We start from the raw sequence: 20444 nt of genomic DNA on the forward strand, positions 1-20444 counted from the left end.
GGTAGATCCCATCACGCCCTGGGGACTTATCTACCTTAATATTTTTCAAGGCACCCAACAACTCATCTTTTTGGATCTCTTTTGGATCTTTTTGGATCTTTTTCCATCCTTTTGGATCTTTTGGGGGCTGTTTAGCACAGGGCTAAATCGCTGGCTTTGAAAGCAGACCAAGGCAGGCCAGCAGCACGGTTCAATTCCCGTAACAGCCTCCCCAAACAGGCGCCGGAATGTGGCGACTAGGGGCTTTTCACAGTAACTTCATTTGAAGCCTAATTGTGACAATAAACAATTTTCATTTCATGTGACCCAGGCTATCTACACACCCTTCGCCAGACTCAACATCCACCAATTCCTTCTCTTTGGTGAATACTGATGCAAAGTATTCATTTAGTACCTCGCCCATTTCCTCTGGCTCCACACATAGATTCCCTTGCCTATCCTTCAGTGGGCCAACCCTTTCCCTGGCTACCCTCTTGCTTTTTATGTACCTGTAAAAAGCCTTGGGATTTTCCTTAACCCTATTTGCCAATGACTTTTCATGACCCCTTCTAGCCCTCCTGACTCCTGCCATGTAGAAATTCTCTGATTACTAACAGAAATGCTTTCATTTTAAATAGAACCTTTTCCATTCTCAAAAGCTGCTAATCAAAGAGCTTTTCGTGATAATTGTCGAGTTTATACTATTAATGGAATCATTTCTCCCAATAATGGTAGAGTGTCGATTAATGACAGAAGAATTTTCAGTAATAATGGAAGTCTTTCCATTGATTTTGCAAGAGTTTGTGGTGATAATAGGGCAGTTTATTTTGATAAAGACATGTCCCTATTGATCATGGAAGTGTTTCTATTGATAATTGCAGTGCTTCTATTGATAATGAGTTTCTATTGTGCTAGGAAAACAACGGTGATTTTAAGGGGTTTATATTTGTATTGGTAAACATTACAGATAAGGTTCAGTTTTAAGTGGGTTCAATTAATGCTTCTCTGTAAGGAAGGATAAAACCTATGGTTAGATTCATGCTGGACAAAAGTGTTTGTATGTGTGGCGGTTGGTTCAGTTCCAACTGTTGTACTGTTGTGCTTAGAGAGGGTTACGGCATGAAGAGTAAATAGAGGCTGGCAGAGTAGCAGTTGTTGCTTAGCAACTGGTGGCCTTGTAAGGTATGAAGGCTTTTGAGTTTTAGTTTATGGCTGAAATTACTGGCAGTTGAAGATCAGACAGCGGGGACTGAACATCTCTCAACTCTGCCATGCAAAGCTGGACAAGACAACAGAGCTGCAAAGAAGCTGACTTTCCACGGAGCCAGATACAGTCCAGATAATGAGGGAATTGGGATAGAAAGAGTGCCTTAACAAGACTGGAGTTAATAAACAGAGCACAAGGCACCATTCAGATGAGAATCCAAAGGCAAGCAGACAAAGTGTTGTGAGAGAAAGAGACAGTTGTAGTAATCAGAGCTAAAGTGGGAAAGCGGACTTCAGAGGTAACTCAAAAGTTGATGCCATTTCAATAGTCTGGGAATTGAGAGTTAAAGCAATTGTGAACAGTTTGTACAGCAATCAAGACAAATAAATCCTGGAGGGGAGGTGTGAAACCTAAATATTGGATTAATTGTTAAGAGTGGAGTGGGGGCTTTGTTTGAAAGAGTAATTTGGAAAAACTGGACTGGATTATTGTCATCCATGTTTTTAAAATAAATTAAAATGACGTAGATCGAGCCAGCGATTTACTGTTCAGTAGTAACATCCACTGGGATTGTAACAAATAGAAGAGTTCTGATTGGTAATAGAAGGGTTTCTGCCGATAATGGAAGAAATTCTATCGATAAAGGAAGAGTTTCTCATTATAATGGAGAAGTTCTGTTGATAATAAAAGATACTTTATTGATAATGTAGCATTGGCCATGAAATTTGTCTTTCCTAATTGAATAGATTACACTAATAAAACAGAATTTTCTACCGATAATGGAAGGGAGTCTGCTGTTGATGAAGATGATCCATTGATAATTTAATGATTGTAATATGTAGCAGTTACTGTAGGTCACAGGGCCCATCAAGCCTGTTATGCAATTGACCAAGATGACTTCTGTTCTGATGGTTTCATAAATGTCATTTCCTGACTGCCAGCACACCCATCATTGCCAGAATCCTCACCTTCCTTATAGATCAAAATTCAACAGTCTAATTCAACTTTGAATGTATTAAATTACCAGCCTTCAATGGCCCATTGAGGATGACAGTTCCATTGACTAATGCCTCTCTGAGGGAAAGAATTCCCATTACCTTTGTCTGAGTTGGGAGACCCCTCATTCTGAAATTGTGCCCACTAATCCCGTATTCCCCAACAGTAGGTGCTATCCTTCCAGCATCTACCCTGTTCAGCCCTCCCAGGATGTTATGTTTTAGTAAGATCACTTTTAATTCCATCAAAATCCCAATGAGGACACACCAACCTGCTCAATCTTTCCCCATCGACACAACCCCGTCATCCCAGGAGTCAGCCTCGTGAACCTTCTCTGAATTGTGTCCAGTGCAACATGTCCGTCCTCAAGATAAAAACTGGACTTAGTTCTATAGGCGTGGCCTCACCGATGCCTGTAGAGTTCCCACAAGACTTCATTACTTTTATACATTATTTGACAGGCAATAAAGCCAACATTCCATTTGCCTTCTAAATTACTCGCTGTTCCTGCAAACTAACATTTGGTAATTCATGTCCAGGACATCCCGATCCCTCTGCAATCTTGCGGTCTCTCTCTGTTTACTGTGAAAAGCCCCTAGTCGCCACATTCCGGCGCCTGTTCAGGTAAGCTGGTACGGGAATTGAACCTGCGTTGCTGGCCTTGTTCTGCATCACAAACCAGCTGCCTAGCCCACTGAGCTAAACCAGCCATAATGCAATGCATAAATGCAAATGTGAGGTCCAATACCGTGACCAGTAAATCCTTTTGAAGTAGTTCTTGATGGCAGCAGGTGTGAAATTCCATGAAGGTATCTGGGCATATCGGAATTGTAAGTCACTTTTGAACTTTCCAGGAACTAGTCAACTTGCAAGGTCATGCATCAGGTGACTTGTGGCAGCCATCTTAAATCAATCGTTTGTTTTAAAACATCCTTTTAAAACAATTCAATATATGTTTGATCAGCCAATGAAATGACAGATTAATGTTACTCATACACAAGGCACGCCACCATGGCAGGAAAGAGACCAGAATTGTATGCGTATTTCCTGCTGCAGTCTCACCAAACCCCTCTGCAATTTCAGCCAGAATTCTCGACTTGAATACGTCCTCTCTATGGCAATAAAGGCCAACATTGCATTTAGCTTCCTAATTACTTGTTGCACCTGCTGCTAACATTTTGTGATTCATGTGCAAGGTTCTGGGTATAAGACAGGGGAGTGGGATTAGCTGTAATTCTTTCAGGAGCCAGCGCAGACGCATGGGCCGAATGGCCTACTTCTGTTGTGTAAAGATTCTGTGATTGTGTGATGTACAAAGACACTCAGATCCCTCTGGACCGCAGCATTCTGCATTTACACAATATTCTCTTTTTTTAATCTTCCTCATATTTTCTCACATTATATTCCATCCGCTACATCTTTGCCGGTTCATTTTACTGATCTATATCCCTTTGCAGACTCGATGCATCCTCGTCACAACTAGCCTTGTTGCCTGTCTTTGTATCATTGGCACATTTGGCTACAAGACAGTCTGTCGCTCCATCCAAGTCCTCAATATAGAAGGTGAATAGTTTAGGGGTAGAAGATTTTTTTATTGATATTATTGCGGGCCAGGGTTTAGAGAACCCCAAAGTGTATCATGGAGTTCACCTGACCCACAACTTTTAATAGATTGTGGTATGGGGAGCACACGGCCCACTCTACAGGTGTGATGCAACAGAGATCGAAAGCACTTTTAAAACAAAACAATGTTTATTATATAAATCCAGTTAACATTTTACAAACACACAGTAAACATCTTAGCAACTATCAACCCAAACACTTTCCCCAAAGAATACACTACTCTACAAGTAACCCTTAATCTTTCCCAGCAACTGGTATAGCACAGGGCTAAATCGCTGGCTTTGAAAGCAGATCAAGTAGGGCAGCAGCACGGTTCAATTCCTGTACCAGCCTCCCCGAATAGGCACCGGATTGTGGCGACTAGGGGCTTTTCACAGTAACTTCATTTGAAGCCGACTTGAGACAATAAGTGATTTTCATTTCATTTCATTTCATTCAGAAAACAAATAGCCTCTTTAAGAAAGACAGCAGGTTTAAATTCTCTACTGAGAGCAGTCATCACTTTTAAATTAGCAAGTGATCTGAAGACATTCTTTTCATGCAGAGAGAGATCAGAATTACACCTTGTTTGGCCAGATGCAGCTCCAACTCTGAAAACAAAACTAAACACACTGTAGCTGCCAGCTCAAAAACTAAAGTAAAAGCAGACAGACAGCCCAGCTCCACCCACACTCTGACATCACTGAAGCTATTTGATAAACACCCCTTTCTTAAAGGTACACTCACATGACAATATTGGAATTATCACAGAGGCCAAGACTGAGAACTGAATATTCAATAGGATTTGACATTTTGGAAATATGAAGAGAAAAAACGGTGGGGCATCTTTCTTAGGAACGGAAGATATTAACAGTCATTAGAAATAATCTTGGTTCAGATGGCCAAGATGTAGAATCAGTTTTGATGAAGACAAGATATAGCAAAGGAAGGAAGTCACTTGTGGGTATAGTTTATTGGTGTCTAATGGGAGCACCACAAATTAAGAGTTAGATTTATTTATTGTCACGTGTAGCGAGGTTCAGTGAAAGGTATTATTCTGTGAACAGTCCAGGCAGGTTGTCCCATACAAGAAAAAACATAGGACATACGATAAATACACAATGTAAATACATAGACACCGGCATCGGGTGAAGCATACAGGAGTGTAGTACTGCTCAGTACAGAAGATGTGTGAAAAACATCTTGTTTCCCAAGAAGCGAAGACCTTTCACCATCGCAAACCATCCTACACTGAGGCTCCACCAGATGTTTCTCCAGCGAAGACACCTGAAATAACGTGGACTGTTCTAAAAACCATAAAACTGTGTTTTATGGGATACCCTTAATAAAGTTCCAAAACACCCTTCGTCATAAATACACATTTAATCCATTCAAGGTCAAAGTAAGATCTTGTTTAAAAAATGACAAACATAGAATCGCATCATAACATAAAGGGAGTTCTCACCATGTTTGTTTACCGTGTTTTCTTCAATCAGTTCAGAGCGGAACGTCCTAACGCACCCTAATCACGGCCAACAGAGCTGCAGGCAGGCTCCTGGTCACTGTGAGCAGCTCGGTGCGCTTCCTCTTGTTGTTGGAGGATATTGTGACTCCTGTATGCTGAGGGAGTCCTGCTTAGTGGCTGGAGTCTATTCTGTTGGCATGGCTGCCAAAGGCACTGGCGGTGGGGTAGCTGAGAGGCTGGCGGGATTGGGATCACCCTGAGAGGCGATCCTAAAAGCTAACAGCTGCTGGTCATCTGCTGTCCTGAGGTCCACTTGTTCCTTCCTCCTCCATAAGACCGTAAGACATAGGAGCAGAATTAGGCCACTCGGCCCATCGAGTCTGCTCCGCCATTCAATCATGGCTGATATTTTCTCATCCCCATTCTCCTGCCTTCTCCCCATAACCCCTGATCCCCTTATTAATCAAGAACCTATCTCTCTCTTCCTTAAAGACACTCAGTGATTTGGCCTCCACAGCCTTCTGCGGCAAAGAGTTCCACAGATTCACCACCCTCTGGCTAAAGAAATTCCTCCTCATCTCTGTTTTAAAGGATCGTCCCTTTAGTCTGAGATGGTGTCCTCTGCTTCTAGTTTTTCCTACAAGTGGAAACATCCTCTCCACGTCCACTCTATCCAGGCCTCGCAGTATCTTGTAAGTTTCAATAAGATCCCCTCTCATCCTTCTAAACTCCAACGAGTACAGACCCAGAGTCCTCAACCGTTCCTCATACGACAAGCTCTTCATTCCAGGGATCATTCTTGTGAACCTCCTCTGGGTCCTTTCCAAGGCCAGCACATCCTTCCTTAGATATGGGGCCCAAAACTGCTCACAATTCTCCAAATGGGGTCTGACCAGAGCCTTATACAGCTTCAGAAAGGGGTATTTTGCAGGATGGCAACCGGTGACTAGTGGTGTGCCTCAGGGGTCTGTGCTGGGACCACAACTTTTCATAATATACATTAATGATCTGGAAGAAGGAACTGAAGGCACTGTTTGATTTGATTTGATTTATTATTGTCACATGTATCAGTATACAGTGAAAAGTATTGTTTCCTGCACGCTGTACAGACAACGCATACCGTACATAGGGAAGGAAGGAGAGACTGCAGAATATAACGTTACAGTTACAGCAAGGTGTAGAGAAAAGATCAACTTAATACGAGGTAGGTCCATTCAAACGTCTGATGGCAGTCGGGAAGAAGCTGTTCTTGAGTCGGTTGGTACGTGACCTCAAACTTTGGTATCTTTTCCCTGACGGAAGAAGGTGGAAGAGAGTATGTCCGGAGTGCGCGGGGTCCTTAACTATGCTGGCTGCCTTTCCGAGGCAGCGGGAATTATAGACAGAGCCAATGGATGGGAGGCTGGTTTGCGCGATGGACTGGGCTACATTCACGACCTTTTGTACTTTCCTGCGGTCTTGGGCAAAATAGGAACCATGCCAAGCTGTGATACAACCAGAAAGAATGCTTTCTATGGTGCATCTGTAGAAGTTGGTGAGGGTCGTAGCTGACATGCCAAATTTCCTTAGTCTTCTGAGAAAGTACAGTCGTTGGTGGGCTTTCTTAACTATAGTGTCGGCATGAGGGGACCAGGACAGGCTGTTGGTGATCTGGACACCCAAAACCTTGCAAGCTCTCGAAACTTACTTTGTTCCCATTGATGTAGACAGGGGCATGTCCTCCACTACGCTTTCTGAAGTTGATGACAATCTCCTTCGTTTTGTTGACATTCAGGGAGAGATTATTGTCGTCGCACCAGTTCACCAGATTCTCTATCTCATTCCTGTACTCCGTCTCGTCATTGTTTGAGATCCGACCCACTACGGTGATGTAATCAGCAAATTTGAAAATAGGGTTGGAGGGGAATTTGGCCACACAGTCGTGTATAAGGAGTATAGTCGGGGGCTGAGGACACAGCCTTGTGGGGCACCGGTGTTGAGGATGATCGTGGAGGAGGTGTTGTTGCCTATCTTTACTGAAGGCACTGTTGCTACGTTTGCAGATGATACAAAGATCTGTAGTGGGACAGGTAGTATTGAGGAAGCAAGGGGGCTGCAGAAGGATTTGGACAAGCTAGGAGAGCGGGCAATGAAGTGGCAGATGATAAACAATGTGGAAAAGTGTGAGGTTCTGCACTTTGGAAGGAGGAATCTAGGCATAGACTATTTTCTAAATGGGGACATGCTTAGGAAATCAGAAGCACAAAGGGACTTGGGAGACCTTGTTCACGATTCTCTTAAGGTTAACGTGCAAGTTCAGTCGGTAGTTAGGAAGGCAAATGCAATGTTAGCATTCATGTCGAGAGGGCTAGAATACAAGACCAGGGCTGTACTTCGGAGGCTGTATAAGGCTCTGGTCAGACCCCATTTGGAGTATTGTGAGCAGTTTTGGGCCCCGTATCTAAGGAAGGATATGCTGGCCTTGGAAAACTTCTATCAGGTCGCTCCTCAGCCTCCGTCTCTCTAGCGAGAACAATCCCAGTTTATTCAATCTCTCCTCATAGCTAATACTCTCCATTCCAGGCAACATCCTGGTGAACCTTTTCTGTACTCTCTCCAAAGCCTCCACGTCCTTCTGGTAGTGCGGTGACCAGAATTGGACACAGTATTCCAAATGTGGCCTAACCAATGTTCTATATAACTGTAACATAATTTTTGAGATATTATACTCGATACCGTGTCCTATGAAGACAAGCATGCCATATGCTTTCTTTACCACCATTTCCACCTGTGCTGCCACTTTTAAGGATCTGGACCTGCAGACCCAGATCTCTCTGTGTCTCTGCTCCTGATGGTTCTGCCATTTATTTTATAGCTCCCACCTGAATTGGATGCACCAAAATGCATCACCTCCCATTTGTCCGGGTTAAACTCCAGCTGCCATTTCTCTGCCCAATTTTGCAGCCTATCTATATCCTGTTGTATTCTCTGACTATCTTCATCACTATCAGCACCTCCTGCAATCTTAGCATCATCCGCAAACTTGCTCATCAGACCAACTGTGTTTTATTCCAAGTCATTTATATATATTACAAAGAGCAGAGGTCCCAGAACTGATCCCTGCGGAACACCACTAGTTACAGACCTCCATTCGGAAAAACACCCTTCCACTGCTACCCTCTGTCTTCTATGGCCAAGCCAGTTCTGGATCCATCCAGCTAGTTCACCCCTGACCCCATGTGATCTAATCCTTTGCACCAGCTGCCACGAGGGACCTTATCAAATGCTTTACTAAAATCCATGTGGACCAGATCCACAGCCCTTTCCTCGTCAATCATTTTTGTCACCTCCTCAAAAAATTCAATCAAATTAGTGAGACATGACCTCCCTCATACAAAACCGTGCTGTCTGTCGCTAATAAGACCATTCACTTCCAAATGTGCAGAGATCCTATCTCCGAGAATCTTTTCCAACAATTTACTATCAGAGACGTTAAGCTCACTGGCCTATAATTACCCGGATTATCCTTACAACCCTTCTTAAATAACGGGACAGCATTGGCTATCCTCCAATCCTCTGGGATCTCACCTGTGGCCAACGAGGACACAAATATTTCTGTCAGAGGCTCAGTGATTTCATCTGGCGTCTCCCTCAAAAATCTGGGATAGATGCCATCTGGCCCTGGGAATTTATCTACCTTAATGATTTTTAACACTTCCTCCCTCGTAATAACGACCTGTTCTAAAGTGTTCACACATCCCTCTGAGACACCACCAATCAACGTGTCCCTCTCCTTTGTGAATACCGATGCAAAATACTCATTAAGGACCTCACCTACTTCCTCTGGTTCTGCACATAATTTCCCTCCTTTGTCCTTGAGTGGACCAACTCTTTCTCGAGCTACCCTCTTGTTCCTAATATACGTATAAAATGCCTTGGGATTCTCCTTAATCCTGTCGGCCAAGGACATTTCGTGACCCCTTTTTGCCCTCCTAGCTCTTTTCTGCTTCCCTTGTATTCTTCAAGTGCTTTATCTGTTTTTAGTTGCCTGTACCTCACAGATGCATCTTTTTTTCTTTTTGACAATATTCTCAATTTCCCTGGTCATCCATGGTTCCTGAATCCTGCCTTTGCTGTCCTTCTGTTTTACCGGCACTTGTCTGTCCTGCACTCCCATCAACTGCTCCTTAAAAGACTCCCACATGCCAAATGTGGATTTACGCTCAAACAGTCTCTCCCAAACACCAGCCTCCAAATCCTGCCTAATCTGGTTGTAGTTAGCCTTCCCCCAATTTAGCATCTTAACCCTGGGACAACACTCGTCCTGTTCCACGAGTATCCGAAAGCTTACGGAATTGTGGTCACTGTTCGCCACATGTTCCCCCACTGCAACGCTGATGACCTGGTCAGGCTCATTCCCTCGTACAAGGTCCAATATAGCCCCCTCTCTAGTCGGACTATCCACATATTATTCTAAAAACCTTCTTGGACACACTAAACAAATTCCTCACTATCCCGAAACGTATAGTCGAACCCCTGCGACTATATATATTGGAACCTAATACAGTTCAAAATCCACTCATAAATAAAGTTAGAAATCAGGGTTATTCACTGTTCTCTGTGCAGATATTTGGAGAGAGACCCTCTCAGGAACACCCTGTAAACCCTTCTGGCTTGTCAGACTCACATCCTACAGCAAAACTGCCAAAACTACAGACAGATCTGACTCCTCCCATTAATTACATAATCTCTATCCCACTAAGATGTCCTCTGACCTGCTTATCTAGAATTCATAAACTATCTACCTCCAGGGAACCTCCAACATCATAAACAATATGTCATTAGCCATCTCGATGTCAACAAGTACATGGCTTCAATCAGTGATCAACTCACCTTTATGACCCCTTAATTACAGTTTTAGACAGGCATACCGCCTGTTTCTATTTGAACTCAGGGTTTGTATTAACATTACTTCAATAAAATATAACATATAATATATAACAATTTCTAATTCAGCGCAATAAGGAGACCAAAACTGCTCACAATACTCCAGGTGTGGTCTCACCAAGGCCCTGTACAGCTGTAGTAAGATATCCTGTACTCAAATCCTCTCGCAATAGACGCCAAAATACCAGTTGCCTTCCTGACTGCTTGCTGTACCCGCACGCCTGCTCTCAGTGAGCAAGGGGAGAGTGTGAGGGACGAGAGAGTGAGTGAGGGAGGGAGGGGAGAGTGAGGGAGGGAGGGGAGAGTGAGTGAGGGAGGGGAGAGTGAGTGTGAGGGAGGGGAGAGCGAGGGAGGGAGGGGAGAGTGAGTGAGGGAGGGGAGAGCGAGTGAGGGAGGGGAGAGTAAGGGAGGGAGGGGAGAGTGAGGGAGGGAGGGGAGAGTGAGGGAGGGAGGGGAGAGTGAGGGAGGGAGGGGAGAGTGAGTGAGGGAGGGGAGAGTGAGTGTGAGGGAGGGGAGAGCGAGGGAGGGAGGGGAGAGTGAGTGAGGGAGGAGGGAGAGTGAGGGAGGGAGGGGAGAGTGAGGGAGGGAGGGGAGAGTGAGGGAGGGAGGGGAGAGTGAGTGAGGGAGGGGAGAGTGAGTGAGGGAGGGGAGAGTGAGGGAGGGGAGAGTGAGTGAGGGAGGGGAGAGTGAGTGAGGGAGGAGGGAGAGTGAGGGAGGGAGGGGAGAGTGAGGGAGGGAGGGGAGAGTGAGGGAGGGAGGGGAGAGTGAGGGAGGGAGGGGAGAGTGAGGGGAGAGTGAGCGAGGGAGGGGAGAGTGAGTGAGGGAGGGGAGAGTGAGGGAGGGAGGGGAGAGTGAGGGAGGGAGGGGAGAGTGAGGGAGGGGAGAGTGAGGGAGGGAGGGGAGAGTGAGGGGAGAGTGAGTGAGGGAGGGGAGAGTGAGGGAGGGAGGGGAGAGTGAGGGAGGAGGGAGAGTGCGGGAGGGAGGGGAGAGTGAGGGAGGGAGGGGAGAGTGAGGGAGGGAGGGGAGAGTGAGGGAGGGAGGGGAGAGTGAGGGAGGAGGTTGAGTGAGTGAGGGAGGGGAGAGTGAGGGAGGGGAGAGTGAGGGAGGGGAGAGTGAGGGAGGTGAGAGTGAGGGAGGGAGGGGAGAGTGAGGGAGGGAGGGGAGAGTGAGGGAGGGAGGGGAGAGTGAGGGAGGAGGGAGAGTGAGTGAGGGAGGGGAGAGTGAGGGAGGGGAGAGTGAGGGAGGGAGGGGAGAGTGAGGGAGGGAGGGGAGAGTGAGTGAGGGAGGGGAGAGTGAGGGAGGGAGGGGAGAGTGAGGGAGGGAGGGGAGAGTGAGGGAGGGAGGGGAGAGTGAGGGAGGGAGGGGAGAGTGAGGGAGGGGAGAGTGAGGGAGGAGGGAGAGTGAGTGAGGGAGGGGAGAGTGAGGGAGGGGAGAGTGAGGGAGGGGAGAGTGAGGGAGGGAGGGGAGAGTGAGGGAGGAGGGAGAGTGAGTGAGGGAGGGGAGAGTGAGGGAGGGGAGAGTGAGGGAGGGGAGAGTGAGGGAGGGGAGAGTGAGGGAGGGAGGGGAGAGTGAGGGAGGAGGGAGAGTGAGTGAGGGAGGAGAGAGTGAGGGAGGGGAGAGTGAGGGAGGGGAGAGTGAGCGAGGGAGGGAGGGGAGAGTGAGGGGGGGAGAGTGAGGGAGGGGACAGAGAGGGAGGGAGGGGAGAGTGAGGGAGGGAGGGGAGTGAGGGAGGGGAGAGTGAGTGTGGGAGGGAGGGGAGAGTGAGGGAGGGGAGAGTGAGGGAGGGAGGGGAGAATGAGTGAGGGAGGGGAGAGTGAGGGAGGGAGGGGAGAGTGAGGGAGGGAGGGGAGAGTGAGTGAGGGAGGGGAGAGTGAGGGAGGGCGGGTAGAGTGAGGGAGGAGGGAGAGTGAGGGAGGGAGGGGAGAGTGAGGGAGGAGGGAGAGTGAGTGAGGGAGGAGAGAGTGAGGGAGGGGAGAGTGAGGGAGGGGAGAGTGAGTGAGGGAGGGAGGGGAGAGTGAGGGGGGGAGAGTGAGGGAGGGGAGAGAGAGGGAGGGAGGGGAGAGTGAGGGAGGAGGGAGAGTGAGTGAGGGAGGAGAGAGTGAGGGAGGGGAGAGTGAGGGAGGGGAGAGTGAGTGAGGGAGGGAGGGGAGAGTGAGGGGGGGAGAGTGAGGGAGGGGAGAGAGAGGGAGGGAGGGGAGAGTGAGGGAGGGAGGGGAGTGAGGGAGGGGAGAGTGAGTGAGGGAGGGAGGGGAGAGTGAGGGAGGGGAGAGTGAGGGAGGGAGGGGAGAGTGAGTGAGGGAGGGGAGAGTGAGGGAGGGAGGGGAGAGTGAGGGAGGGAGGGGAGAGTGAGGGAGGGAGGGGAGAGTGAGGGAGGGAGGGGAGAGTGAGGGAGGGAGGGGAGTGAGGGAGGGGAGAGTGAGTGAGGGAGGGAGGGGAGAGTGAGGGAGGAGAGAGTGAGGGAGGGAGGGGAGAGTGAGTGAGGGAGGGGAGAGTGAGGGAGGGGAGAGTGAGTGAGGGAGGGGAGAGTGAGTGAGGGAGGGGAGAGTGAGGGAGGGGAGAGTGAGTGAGGGGAGAGTGAGTGAGGGAGGGGAGAGTGAGGGAGGGAGGGGAGAGTGAGGGAGGGAGGAGGGAGATGGGCTGTTTGCTCCGAATGTATTGCATCTGGATAAAGCTTTTTTGGAGCAACGCGGACAAGAATATTTTGTGAAACTGCTGAGTCGACACTTATGGCTGAATCCTAAACAAAACTTTCCCTCTGCATCTTGTTAATCAATTAAACTAGCAGGAAGCTGACTCAGGAAAGATCAATAAAGAAATGGAAGTGATCCAGATTGTGTAGGGGGAACACCAGGAAAGGTTAAACAGACTCCCTGAGACTGACTAACATCACTGACAGAAACCTCGGCAAGTCCTGCGGAGGAAATGCACTCACCAAGAGAGACTCTTAAACAGACACGGACAGACAGACAGACAGACAAACACAGACATAGACACACGCAGACACACACAGACACACACAGACATACACACACAGACAGACACACACAGACACACGCAGACACACACAGACACACACAGACATACACACACAGACAGACACACACAGACATACACACACACACAGACACACACAGACATACACACACAGACAGACACACACAGACAGACACACACAGACACACACAGACACACACAGACAGACACACACACACAGACACACACAGACACACACAGACAGACACACACAGATTGAGAGACAGGCAGACACAGACAGACACAGACACCTACAGACATAGACACACGCAGACACACAGACACACAAACACATGCAGACACAGAGAGACACAGAAACAGAAACACAGACAGTCACAGAGTGACAGATGTTGCTATCTTTTGGTTGGTTCACTTGGCTCTGTTTTATAACCTTTGCTCTCGAGTCGCCAGGTATCTTTATGATACCGCCACGAGGTTCAAGTTCAAGTAATGATCAATAACTCAACACACCAATTAGTAAGATTCAAATCAAAGCACATTTATTATACACAGTAATCACTACTCATGCACAAATTCTACGTCTAAGCTATTTCTACGACTAACAGGCCTATACTTAACTCGGAACTGGCCCACCAGGTCAGGGAAACAAATGGCCTTTCGTTCAGGTTTTGAGTCTGTGGGATTCGAAGTTGGGACGGATTGGTAGCTAGGAGCACCTATCTCGTAGCGAGCGTTGAATTAAGACTTACTGGATATCGGCGGCAGTTGAACCGGTCATGGTCAAGGTTGGTTCGCGTTGCTGAGTGACCCGGTCAAAAAGAACGATTTGAACTTGGGGGCTTAACTTTATAGTCCCCAGGGGCTTCCCGCCTTTCGGGGCGGACCCCGTACCTGGAGCCAGGTGATTGGACTTTGTTCCAATCGCTTGGTTAGATTTCTCCAATACTGGAGCGGTTCCCTGATCGATGGGCGGTCTTGAGGTGTCCGTTAACCTCCTTTGTGTTGGCTCCTGCTGGCGCCGGGGAGTCTGGCTTGGCTTTGTGTGTCCCAAATGTTGCGATTGTTCCCGGGGATCGCTCATTAGTATGTAGATGGCTGCTACATTATTATGCTGATGATCGCTTGTATCGATGCTGTCTGGGCTGTTGCAGAGTTTAATACACCGTATTATGTCTCGGATCGTGTTTTCCGGGTCCTTAGGGGGGAGGGGGAGCAGCCCCAAGTCGTGGTCCACATTGGCACTAACGACATAGGTAGGAAAGGGGACAAGGATGTCAGGCAGGCTTTCAGGGAGCTAGGATGGAAGCTCAGAACTAGAACAAACAGAGTTGTTATCTCTGGGTTGTTGCCCGTGCCACGTGATAGTGAGATGAGGAATAGGGAGAGAGAGCATTTAAACACGTGGCTACAGGGATGGTGCAGGCGGGAGGGATTCAGGTTTCTGGATAACTGGGGCTCTTTCTGGGGAAGGTGGGACCTCTACAGACAGGATGGTCTACATCTGAACCTGAGGGGCACAAATATCCTGGGGGGGAGATTTGTTAGTGCTCTTTGGGGGGGTTTAAACTAATGCAGCAGGGGCATGGGAACCTGGATTGTAGTTTTAGGGTAAGGGAGAATGAGAGTATAGAGGTCAGGAGCACAGATTTGACGTCGCAGGAGGGGGCCAGTGTTCAGGTAGGTGGTTTGAAGTGTGTCTACTTCAATGCCAGGAGTATACGAAATAAGGTAGGGGTACTGGCAGCATGGGTTGGTACCTGGGACTTCGATGTTGTGGCCATTTCGGAGACATGGATAGAGCAGGGACAGGAATGGATGTTGCAGGTTCCGGGGTTTAGGTGTTTTAATAAGCTCAGAGAAGGAGGCAAAAGAGGGGGAGGTGTGGCGCTGCTAGTCAAGAGCAGTATTACGGTGGCAGAGAGGATGCTAGATGGGGACTCTTCTTCAGAGGTAGTATGGGCTGAAGTTAGAAACAGGAAAGGAGAGGTCACCCTGTTGGGAGTTTTTTATAGGCCTCCTAATAGTTCAAGGGATGTAGAGGAAAGGATGGCGAAGATGATTCTGGATATGAGCGAAAGTAACAGGGTAGTTATTATGGGAGACTTTAACTTTCCAAATATTGACTGGAAAAGATATAGTTCGAGTACAATAGATGGGTCGTTTTTTGTACAGTGTGTGCAGGAGGGTTTCCTGAAACAATATGTTGACAGGCCAACAAGAGGCGAGGCCACGTTGGATTTGGTTTTGGGTAATGAACCAGGCCAGGTGTTGGATTTGGAGGTAGGAGAGCACTTTGGGGACAGTGACCACAATTCGGTGACGTTTACGTTAATGATGGAAAGGGATAAGTATACACCGCAGGGCAAGAGTTATAGCTGGGGGAAGGGCAATTATGATGCCATTAGACGTGACTTGGGGGGGATAAGGTGGAGAAGTAGGCTGCAAGTGTTGGGCACACTGGATAAGTGGGGCTTGTTCAAGGATCAGCTACTGTGTGTCCTTGATAAGTATGTACCGGTCAGACAGGGAAGAAGGCGTCGAGCGAGGGAACCGTGGTTTACCAAGGAAGTGGAATCTCTTGTTAAGAGGAAGAAGGAGGCCTATGTGAAGATGAGGTGTGAAGTTTCAGTTGGGGCGATGGATAGTTACAAGGTAGCGAGGAAGGATCTAAAGAGAGAGCTAAGACGAGCAAGGAGGGGACATGAGAAGTATTTGGCAGGAAGGATCAAGGAAAACCTAAAAGCTTTCTATAGGTATGTCAGGAATAAGCGAATGACTAGGGAAAGAGTAGGACCAGTCAAGGACAGGGATGGGAAATTGTGTGTGGAGTCTGAAGAGATAGGCGAGATACTAAATGAATATTTTTCGTCAGTATTCACTCAGGAAAAAGATAATGTTGTGGAGAGAATGCTGAGCCCCAGGCTAATAGAATAGATGGCATTGAGGTACGTAGGGAAGAGGTGTTGGCAATTCTGGACAGGCTGAAAATAGATAAGTCCCCGGGACCTGATGGGATTTATCCTAGGATTCTCTGGGAGGCCAGGGAAGAGATTGCTGGACCTTTGGCTTTGATTTTTATGTCATCATTGGCTACAGGAATAGTGCCAGAGGACTGGAGGACAGCAAATGTGGTCCCTTTGTTCAAAAAGGGGAGCAGAGACAACCCCGGCAACTATAGACCGGTGAGCCTCACGTCTGTAGTGGGTAAAGTCTTGGAGGGGATTATAAGAGACAAGATTTATAATCATCTAGATAGGAATAATATGATCAGGGATAGTCAGCATGGCTTTGTGAAGGATAGGTCATGCCTCACAAACCTTATCGAGTTCTTTGAGAAGGTGACTGAACAGGTAGACAAGGGTAGAGCAGTTGATGTGGTGTATATGGATTTCAGCAAAGCGTTTGATAAGGTTCCCCACGGTAGGCTATTGCAAAAAATACGGAGGCTGGGGATTGAGGGTGATTTAGAGATGTGGATCAGAAATTGGCTAGCTGAAAGAAGACAGAGGGTGGTGGTTGATGGGAAATGTTCAGAATGGAGTACAGTCACAAGTGGAGTACCACAAGGATCTGTTCTGGGGCCGTTGCTGTTTGTCATTTTTATCAATGACCTAGAGGAAGGCGCAGAAGGGTGGGTGAATAAATTTGCAGACGATACTAAAGTCGGTGGTGTTGTCGATAGTGTGGAAGGATGTAGCAGGTTACAGAGGGATATAGATAAGCTGCAGAGCTGGGCTGAGAGGTGGCAAATGGAGTTTAATGTAGAGAAGTGTGAGGTGATTCACTTTGGAAGGAATAACAGGAATGCGGAATATTTGGCTAATGGTAAAGTTCTTGAAAGTGTGGATGAGCAGAGGGATCTAGGTGTCCATGTACATAGATCCCTGAAAGTTGCCACCCAGGTTGATAGGGTTGTGAAGAAGGCCTATGGAGTGTTGGCCTTTATTGGTAGAGGGATTGAGTTCCGGAGTCGGGAGGTCATGTTGCAGCTGTACAGAACCCTGGTACGGCCGCATTTGGAGTATTGCGTACAGTTCTGGTCACCGCATTTTTGGAAGGACGTGGAGGCTTTGGAGCGGGTGCAGAGGAGATTTACCAAGATGTTGCCTGGTATGGAGGGAAAATCTTATGAGGAAAGGCTGATGGACTTGAGGTTGTTTTCGTTGGAGAGAAGAAGGTTAAGAGGAGACTTAATAGAGGCATACAAAATGATCAGGGGGTTGGATAGGGTGGACAGTGAGAGCCTTCTCCCGCGGATGGATATGGCTGGCACGAGGGGACATAACTTTAAACTGAGGGGTAATAGATATAGGACAGAGGTCAGAGGTAGGTTCTTTACGCAAAGAGTAGTGAGGCCGTGGAATGCCCTACCTGCTACAGTAGTGAACTCGCCAACATTGAGGGCATTTAAAAGTTTATTGGATAAACATATGGATGATAATGGCATAGTGTAGGTTAGATGGCTTTTGTTTCGGTGCAACATCGTGGGCCGAAGGGCCTGTACTGCGCTGTATTGTTCTATGTTCTATGTTCTATAACCAAAGTCCTATACAACTGTAACATGACCTGCCGACTCTTGTACTCAATACCCCGTCCAATGAAGGCAAGCATGCTGTATGCCTTCTTGACCACTCTATCGACCTGCGCAGCCACCTTCAGGGTACAATGGACCTGAACTCCCAGATCTCTCTGTACATCAATTTTCCCCAGGACTCTTCCATTGACCGTATAGTCCACTCTTGAATTAGATCTTCCAAAATGCATCACGTCGCATTTGCCTGGATTGAACTCCATCTGCCATTTCTCTGCCCAACTCTCCAATCTATTTATATTTTGCTGTATTCTCTGACAGTCCTCCTCGCTATCTGCAACTCCACCAATCTTAGTATCATCTGCAAACTTGCTAATCAGACCACCTATACCTTCGTCCAGATCATTTATGTATATCACAAACAACAGTGGTCCGAGCACGGATCCCTGTGGAACACCACTAGTCACCTTTCTCCATTTTGAGACACTCCCTTCCACCACTACTCTGTCTCCTGTTGCCCAGCCAGTTCTTTATCCATCTAGCTAGTACACCCTGAACCCCATACGACTTCACTTTTTCTATCAACCTGCCATGGGAAACTTTATCAAACGCCTTACTGAAGTCCATGTATATGACATCTACAGCCCTTCCCTCATCAATTAACTTTGTCACTTCCTCAAAGAATTCTATTAGGTTTGTAAGACATGACCTTCCCTGCACAAAACCATGCTGCCTATCACTGATAATTCTATTTTCTTCCAAATATGAATAAATCCTATCCCTCAGTATCTTCTCCAACAGTTTGCCTACCACTGACGTCAAGCTCACAGGTCTATAATTCCCTGGATTATCCCTGCTACCCTTCTTAAACAAAGGGACAACATTAGCGATTCTCCAATCCTCCGGGACCTCCCCCGTGCTCAAGGATGCTGCAAAGATATTTGTTAAGGCCCCAGCTATTTCGTCCCTCGCTTCCCTCAGTAACCTGGGATAGATCCGATCCGGACATGGGGACTTGCCCACCTTAATGCCTTTCAGAATACCCAAAACCTCCCCTTCCTTATGCCGACTTGAACTCGAGTATTTAAACATCCATCCCTAACCTCAACATTCATCATGTCCCTCTCCTTGGTGAATACCGATGCAAAGTACTCATTAAGAATCTCACCCATTTCCTCTGACTCCACGCATAAATTCCCTCTTTTGTCTTTGAGTGGGCCAATCCTTTCTCTAATTACCCTCTTGCTCTTTGTATACGAATAAAAGGCTTTGGGATTTTTCTTCACCCTGTTAGCCAAAGATATTTCATGACCCCTTTTAGCCCTCTTTATTGCGCGTTTGAGATTTGTCCTACTTTCCCGATATCCCTCCAAAGCTTCATCAGATTTAAGTCGCCTAGATCTTATGTGTGCTTCCTTTTTCATCTCAGCTAGTCTCACAACTCCACCCGTCATACATGGTTCCCTAATCTTGCCACTTCTATCCCTCATTTTCACAGGGACATGTCTGTCCTGCACTCTAATCAACCTTTCCTTAGAAGACTCACACATTTCATATGTGGATTTACCCTTAAACAGCTGCTCCCAATCCACATTCCCTAGCTCCTGCCGATATTTGTTATACTTGGCCTTTCCCCAATTTAGCACTCTTTCTTTCGGACCACTCTCGTCTTTGTCCATGAGTATTCTAAAACTTACGGAATTGTGATCACTATTCCCAAAGTAATCACCGACTGAAACTTCAACCACCTGGCTGGGATCATTCCCCAATACCAGGTCCAGTATGGCCCATAAGACCATAATACATCGGAGCGGAAGTAAGGCCATTCGGCCCATCGAGTCCACTCCACCATTCAATCATGGCTGATTTCAACTCCATTTACCCGCTCTCTCTCCATAGCCCTTAATTCCTCGAGAAATCAAGAATTTATCAACTTCTGTCTTAAAGACACTCAACGTCCCGGCCTCCACCGCCCTTTGTGGCAATGAATTCCACATACCCACCACTCTCTGGCTGAAGAAATTTCTCCTCATCTCTGTTCTAAAGTGACTCCCTTTTATTCTAAGGCTGTGCCTCCGGGTCCTAGTCTCCCCTGCTAATGGAAACAACTTCCCTACATCCACCCTATCTAAGCCATTCATTATCTTGTAAGTTTCTATTAGATCTCCCTCAACCTCCTAAACTCCAATGAATATAATCCCAGGATCCTCAGACATTCATCGTATGATAGGCCTACCATTCCTGGGATCATCCGTGTGAATCTCCGCTGGACCCGCTCCAGTGCCAGTATGTCCTTCCTGAGGTGTGGGGCCCAAAATTGCTCACAGTATTCTAAATGGGGCCTAACTAATGCTTTATAAAGCTTCAGAAGTACATCCCTGCTTTTATATTCCAAGCCTCTTGAGATGAATGACAACATTGCATTTGCTTTCTTAATTACGGACTCAACCTGCAAGTTTACCTTGAGAGAATCCTGGACTAGGACTCCCAAGTCCCTTTGCACTTCAGCATTATGAATTGTGTCACCGTTTAGAAAATAGTCCATGCCTCTATTCTTTTTTCCAAAGTGCAAGGCCTCGCACTTGCCCACGTTGAATTTCATCAGCCATTTCTTGGACAAAAAGCCCTCCTGTAAACATTCAATGAATTCCCTTTCCTTGGGTCCACTGGCAGCATTATTTACCCAGTCCACCTGCATATTAAAGCCCCCCATGATCACTGTGACCTTGCCTTTCTGACATGCA

This window comes from Scyliorhinus torazame, chromosome 2 (assembly GCF_047496885.1).
Source record: "Scyliorhinus torazame isolate Kashiwa2021f chromosome 2, sScyTor2.1, whole genome shotgun sequence".
Taxonomy (NCBI): domain Eukaryota; kingdom Metazoa; phylum Chordata; class Chondrichthyes; order Carcharhiniformes; family Scyliorhinidae; genus Scyliorhinus; species Scyliorhinus torazame.